The 7866-nt window shown below is 36.2% G+C and overlaps 1 non-coding gene across 1 annotated transcript; it reads left to right on the top strand.

Annotated features, from left to right (window-relative positions):
• The first annotated feature begins 2246 nt into the window (after positions 1 to 2246).
• trnae-cuc lies at positions 2247 to 2318 on the top strand. The gene has a single exon. It is a non-coding gene; the product is annotated as a tRNA-Glu (tRNA).
• The last annotated feature ends 5548 nt before the right edge of the window (positions 2319 to 7866 follow it).

A 7866-nucleotide genomic window follows, 5' to 3' on the forward strand; every position in this document is an offset into this window, starting at 1 on the left:
AGTGTGCAGGTGAGGATTAGTGTGCATCACACAGATTACAGTGAATAAATAATGAAATAATTTTTTTTGGAGGTCAGCTGTGTGTGTCATGCAGAATGAAGTCATCAAAATGACCCTTTTGTCTTTACTGGCACTTCTGCATCTGAATGAAAGTTACTGATTTCTTTCCAGATTGGTTCATTTCCTGGACCTCAGCTTTCCTCCAGAACGGCTCCAATCAGGCCCTAAATGTTTCCTCCATAGGCCTGGACATTCTGACAGAGGAGTAAAGTTGGCTGGATGTTCTATGTTACAGTTCTTTGAACTTGTAAACCTAATATTATAGTTTTAAACTTATTACTTTATTTTGTTAATCAAATAAAACAAAAAAGGAAATTTCTAAATTTTGAATGCATATTGACTTAATAAGGCATAGAATCTTAATTAAACCTAATTCAATAGAAATTTCACTTCATGCAGCTATCTTAATAAATTTGAATGTCTTGCCCTGTTTTTTATTTTTCATGCCTTCTGTCCACCAGTCTCTGTCTGTCAGTGTCTCTCTGTCCACCATTGTCTCTCTGTCCACCATTGTCTCTTTGTCCACCAGTGTCTCTCTCCATCAGTGTCTTTCTGTCCATCAGTGTCTCTGTGTCCATCACTGTGACTCTTCCATCAGTGTCTAAGTTTAAATGTAAACTGATTTGAAAAAGATTTATTTGAATTAATTATACTTAATCGGTCCATTTTTCTACCTGCCTCTGTTGTGATTAACAGAAACACATAATGTGGAATAAAACTAAGAACCTGCAGAGAAAATATAGAATCTAAACAAAGGATTATTAAAATAACACTGATATTATTAAACAGGGAATGAATCAGTTTCTGGACAAATGACCACAACTTACTTTAGATTTTCTCTAAGTTGTTCATACGGTAAATCAACTTGCCTGAGCGTTTGTCATAATGCTAATAAAGATGTGTGTTTGCATCAAACATTTTTGAAAAAAACAGGACAAATAACCTCTCTTATTGGTTCAATCTATGATGAAATGTTTAACTGCTAAATAATAAAGGAGGATTCTGTATTTTATGGGAGGAAAACCTCATGACTGGCAGTAAAATCACACATCAGTTTTCTTAGTGGACAGAATTAAAAATCTAATCAGTCTGTTTGTTATAGATGTGAGTTTGCATCAAACATTTTTGAAAAAAGAGGAAAAATCACGTCTCCGATGATTGACTGAGGGATTCTATGAAACCAACAGAGGTTTTTCTCATGTTTTGTAACCGCTTGTGCGTGTGAAAGAAGTCTGCTCTCTATATATCTAAAGGGATGAGTCACCCGAGTTGTAGCTCGCTGACAAATTCTTGCAACAGCCTACCAGGATAGAACTACAAATAACGGAAGTTACACAAACGTGGTTGTAGCATATCTGTAAAAAAAACAACAATATTTCAAATTAATGCAAATGGATCATAACCACTAACGTCAATAGGTTAGTTCCCAGACGATAGATATGACTCATGAAAGAGCAGACAGAGACTAGAAGTTTGCAGTTGTGAGTGCCTTGTATTTATAGTGAGGAAAATTATATACATATTTACAACGTCAGTGAAATGTCCAAATGGCCATATAAAATGTTAAAATAAACACTAATGTACCAGTTTACATCTCAGAAGATGGAGAGTTATAAAAAATAAATAAATCCAAAGTTACAATAAAAGAACGGATTGTGTTTATTGTGATTCTTTTCATTATAATTTAACCAATAAATAATTTCTAAAAACTTTAAATACATAAAAACAAAAACCTTAAAGTTATGGGTGGTTTCCCTTCTGTTATGCGTCCTGGCGTCCAGCAGGGGGAGCTGCAGTGATGAGAGATGTTCCATTTCTGCGTTTACTTCTTTATATAATCTGTGTTCAAACATTATAGATAAAAATAACATCAATATTCTGAAATTGATTTAATGTTGGTTCAGTGTTTCATCTCTGACTTACAGGACAGGAAACATCTGGGACCCAGATAAAGGCTCTCTGCTTCTCAGATAAATGAAAGTCAGTGAAAATGAAAGTAAAGAAAATGGCAGCCCTGAGGACAGCGATAATCTTGGAATTTTTCATCACATGGAAATAATCTAAAAAGCTGGAACCACTTTGGTACCAGCTTTTATCAAACACCATCTTCAGCTCCGTGGCTCGGTGTGGGGAGGAGCGACGTCACCGTTCATTGAAATAGAAAACATTCTGAGACCGTACGCATATCCCTGGTGGTCTAGTGGTTAGGATTCGGCGCTCTCACCGCCGCGGCCCGGGTTCGATTCCCGGTCAGGGAACTTTCCTTTTGGGCGGTTGCGGTTTTCGATCAGAGGAGTATTTCAGGTCAGACAATAGGCGATACCCGCTTATTTTGAACGAAAATAGACTTTGAACTCCTTCACCGACCTTTTCCTATTAATCATTTACAAAAAAAATATTTTATAACTTATTTTTTGGTATTTTTTGAAGCATATGGCCATGGGCGGTTATAGACAGGGGCCAACTGGGGCCAGTGCCCCTGTAGATCATGTCCTGTCCTATTATGGTTCTTGTACTGAAGACATAATACTCAAAGAAATTCTAATGATGATATGCGCTGGAGCAGACATGATGAAGTTTGACTAAATAGCTCCCTCTGCTGGCTTAAAGTAGGAAGTAATAGTCAAGGCAAATATTAGTAGTAGGACATTTTTGTTCTTGTTGTTATCGGTACATTGTTTCAATACACAAACCTTGTTACAAGCTATAAGGGCCATGACCTTCATTATTCCCTCAGGAACATTAATAGAAACGTTATCAGTTATCTAAATTGTTCATTTTTGATCTAAGCAAATCATTTAATATATTAATGTTTTATCATATAACTTTTTGGCACCATCAGATTACCATTAAAAGTTGATTAAAGGGTGACATTTGCAGACCTTCCTAACCTTCCTGGTTAGGAGGGTCGTCTGTGCTTTCAAAACGGCAGACTGTCATAGTGCTTCACAAATGGATGACCAACCTTATCTGTAAATTAATATCAAATTATTTGCTTATAAAAATGTATTGGACTATTAATGGAGGCAATTAAACCTAACAGTCATGTTTTTGGACAGTGGAAGGAAGCCAGAGTACCCAGAGAGAACCCATGCATGCTCAGGGAGATAACGCAAACTCCATGCAGAAAGACCCCAGGCCAGGAATCAAACCCAGAACCTTCTTGCTGCAAGGCCTTTTCTAGTTATGTATTCAAAAATGTATTCATGTCAACTGTATGCTTGTTTGTCTATATGTAGAGCCTTATCATCAAAATAAATTCCTTGTTCTTTTAAAATATCTGTCTGGAGAAGGTTTTAATTCTTATATCATTTCTACCTGAAGACCTCAGTTCTTGACCATAGGAAACTAACGTTGCACAAGGAAAGACATCATATTGTAATCCTTTGAAACATGAGCAACTCAGAATGAAGGTAAATAGTACGCTCAAACAGACTAATTTAATAGGTTTTAGGAGGAGGGCTAAGCAGTTGTTCCTCACCCTCCTCCTCAGGAGCCACTGTCTTGCATGTTTTAGACGTTTGTGCTTGCTTTCACACAGCTGACTTAAATAACTGGATGAATAACAGGTCTCTGCAGCTTGTGGAGGCTGCTGAAGAAGTGTAGCGATCATTTAATGCAGGCGTGCTGGAGAAGAGACACGTCTAAAACGTACAGGACAGACTTAACAAACAGGTTGTTTTTCTGCTTTTAGCACAGCTGTGGTTAAAGTTTCAATCTAAATGTCTTATATGTTTCTTCTAAAGCTTCACATCAGTACAAGTAGACTAGTTTGACCACAAAGTAGAAAACAGACATGTCTGCGGAGCATGGATGGAAACAATGACCACATCAAACCAAACCACAGTGAGAAACTGGACCGGTTTAAGTCAGGTGCTTTTTAACGAGAGGAAGGTGCCGTTTAAGCTTCACATGTAAAAATCCCTTCATTAAATAAAGTCGAAGCAATAAGCAAAAAAATCTCTTCATAATATTTTAATATTTGATTGTTTTGTGGAGTACAGGCAGCAAACAGTCTCTAGCGACAACGCTCTGTTTCTTTATTCTGATGCCTTCAGATGAGTATATCAAAGCTATTATCAGCATACTTTGAAAAACATAAGAAAAACTGATTTATTCAGCCTTTTGAGTACTATGTGATAGGAACAGAACCAAGAGGTTAAAAGTATTTTGAAGAATATTTTAATGTAAGAAACACATAAGAACATATCTGGTTGGGTTTTTGCTTTTGTTTTTTTAATTATAATTTCTCACGGTAATTAAATTATTATTTTTATTCCTTTTTTTGGTATCTTTATTAATTGCTGCTCCTTACATCTCGTGTTCCTGGGGTCTCTTTAACATAGATACCTAACATACACAACATGAACAAGTTACGATCAAAGACAACAATTAGACAATGAAATGACTATAAATAAAAAAAAATAAAGGTAATAGATCAGAAACCTAAATGCTATTATTGAAATATGTTTTTTTACAGAAGATCCATACATTTGAATAATATGCAGTATATATGTCATATTTTAGAAATTTTGAACATACACCATCAATATCACACATAAGACGAATTCAATTTTGCTTTTAAATATCTCTTTAAAGCTGTCCTGGCTTCATTCTTCCGATGCATCTCAATATGCTTTTCAGTAAGGTATTTCATTTGAACATGATTCTGGCTCATAAGGCCAATATTCTTAATAAAATATTTTAAACTTCAGGAAATTTAAATATGTCTTCAATTGCAATCACATTACCAGACAAATTTAAACAAACAAACTTTAGACGGTAACTCAATGGTATATGACTGGACATAATATATCTGTACAAAATCTCAATAAGACACAGGGAAGCATGGGCATCTGCTGTGCAAACACAGTGATCAGTTCTGGAGGTAGAACGCTAAGCCTCACTAATAAAGGTAAAGCAAAAAGTTTGCTTCAATCAACTGTCTTTACAAAAACGCATTTAGTGACTTCCAAAAGCAGAAGTATTTTCAATTTGGCATAAAAATCTCCATTAACATAAGCGGAAGTTTTATCATTATCTTTAAGTAAAATTACTATGTTACGAATAACACACTGAATTATTCTTAATCCTATGAAAGAAGGACTTTAGTGACTGCTAAATGTTTTCAGATTGTTTTCTTTGTTCTTGACATCTCTGCTGCCAATAAGTAAGGGGTATGCAACTGAGCAGTGGAAAACTGAACGCCTCTTGCAGCCAAGTGTGCAAACTCAGACGTTTAACCACAAAGTTGAAAGTAAACAGACTGCTGTCAGTATCTAGAAGGAAATAATGACCACAAAGCACCATAGCACAGTAAGAAACCTGACCATAAAAGATATGCATGCACATGAAGAGTAAGCTATGGTGCAAAAAATAAAAGATTAGTGATTTTACAATTTAAAAACTGTGTGTATTTGTTCTTTTAGCTTCATCAATATAGTTTGTCCAACATATTATGTGTTTTAGGCCCATGGAAGTCTTTTTCTCTAAAGCTTTACAAACAAAGACAAATATACAGTATTCGGGTCATTATTACTCTTTTGTGCCAATGAATTTGTATTGAATTCTCTGCACAAGTACAAATGGACAAATGCCCTTTTACAGGACATGCTTATGGAATAAAACTGACCAAATTTTGCTTAAATTTTAACTGACATTACTTTATAAATATACACCAATATTCACAAAACAAAGCAGGGTTCTATTGTTTTAATTCAGCTAATATAGAAAAAAAAGGTCAAATGCAGGGATGACAAGATGTAACTGGGGTGACACTGAACCTCATCTATTTGAAATAAGACAGTGGCCTTGAAGACTCTATACCAGGCTATCTCTGAGCTACAATCTGCACATCATTGCTGGGGATTTAAATCAGGCTTACTTGAAGACTGTGCTCCCTCATTTCTACCAGTATGTGGACTTTGCAACCCCAGGTTGAAACACTTTAGACCTGTTTTACTCTATCATCAAAGATGCATTCAGAGCAGCACCCGGCCTTTCTGTCAGGCTAATTCCTGCATACAGGCCCCAGCTAATCAGGGCTAAACCAACAGTTAAGGAAGTCAAAGTGTGGTCTGAGGGGGCCATGGAGAAACTCCAGAACTGCTTTGAATGCTCTGACAGCAACATGTTCAGAGCTGCAGCAACATATGACAACAGAATAAATATAGATGAGTATGCCATGACTGTGTGAGCCTTCATCAAGAAATGCATTTAGGACATCACCATCACATAGAATATTGCCACCCGGGCCAACCAACAGCTCTGGGTGAATGGGGAGGTTCGGAAATCGATAAAAACAAGGAACCCAGATATCAAGTCTGGTGAAAGACAGGTTCTGAGATCAGCGTGCCAACTTGGACCGTGCCATCAGATCAGAGAAGAACCACAGCCAGAAGATCCAGGATATGTTTTTTTTTGCTTTAGACAATCTCCATACCAGGGCCACTGGAAATATTGGATCAGGAGGTGCTTTATAATTTATGAGCCTATAGGCCTATTTAAAATGATCTAAAAATAAATAAATGAAGATACACTACTTTATTGTCATACAAATTCAGTGTACGCAACCAGAGTTTGTAAGATATCATCAGTTCTCAGGTGACATTTTTTTTGTTATGATATATATATATATATATATTTTTATTATTATTATTATGCTGGAATGAAACTGAGTCACTGTCTTTATGTCACACATGACTCTATTAGTTCCTAAATGCTTTTATGCAAAGCACAAGGAAATATATTCTTATACTATTTGAACATCACTGAACATTTCTCCACATCCATAAAAAAAAAAATAATTTCCCAAAATATTTTTAATATTCTTTTTTTATCTCCTTCTTGCCACTATAGGGTGCTGCAGCACCCCCACTTCCTGCGGCCATGCTTCATATTGTCTTTGCCTTTAGAACGTTTTTGAATACATCTGAATAACAAAACAATACCTTCTAAAATATCTTCTTTCAAAACACAGACTGATAATTGCTTATGACCTTATGAGAAACTTATGAACAACAACCCCTAACTTGTAAGCATAGACAAGATCAATCACTTCACTTCTAAAAATTACCTAACGCACAAACACTGGTTCTCTCAGCAGCACGTACAAGTACAAACACCCACATATCAATACACAGAACAGCATAAATCAATTGAAGTGCTCTACAACTGTGCCACAGAACCATTATTAGTCAGGTCAAAGAATGTCTAAAAAAGTCACAAAAAATAAGACCTAGCACACAGAAACATTACCTTTGGTTGGTCCTGTTTTCTGTCGGCATTCCTTTAATATTCTTATATTGCTGTATGTTATATTATCTCCCCTTTTATTGGCCTCGACTGATCCTATTGTTAGGACAGAAAGAGATTTGAAACTTAAAATACAAAGTAGGCTTTAAACCTAATACAATAAAGTTATTATACGAAACAAAAAAATCAGATGTCTTACTTCCAGTTTTCTTGTAACGTCTTTGTTTTATCAGTAGAGTCATCAGCAGTAAAACCAGAGGACTGATGCAGGAAAGAGATACGATCAAGGAGAGAGAAAACTGGGAATCTGAAGGAGGATTGGTGGTAGGAACAGAGGAGGGGAGGGTTGGTGAGACTGAGGATGGTTTCTCTGAGGAACAATGAAAACATAAAAATAACTTAATTCTCTGAAACGCAGACAGTGGAAGAAAGATGTTGATCCTCCTGACCTTCAACAGAGATCCAGCTGGATGGAGACTCTCCATGACCACTGATGTTACACCTGTAGAGGCCTTCATCAGAGCTGGTCACATGGTGGAGGGTCATGTGACC

The sequence above is a fragment of the Cyprinodon variegatus genome, unplaced genomic scaffold, assembly GCF_000732505.1.
Source record: "Cyprinodon variegatus isolate N-32 unplaced genomic scaffold, C_variegatus-1.0 Scaffold2098, whole genome shotgun sequence".
Classification (NCBI taxonomy): Eukaryota; Metazoa; Chordata; class Actinopteri; order Cyprinodontiformes; family Cyprinodontidae; genus Cyprinodon; species Cyprinodon variegatus.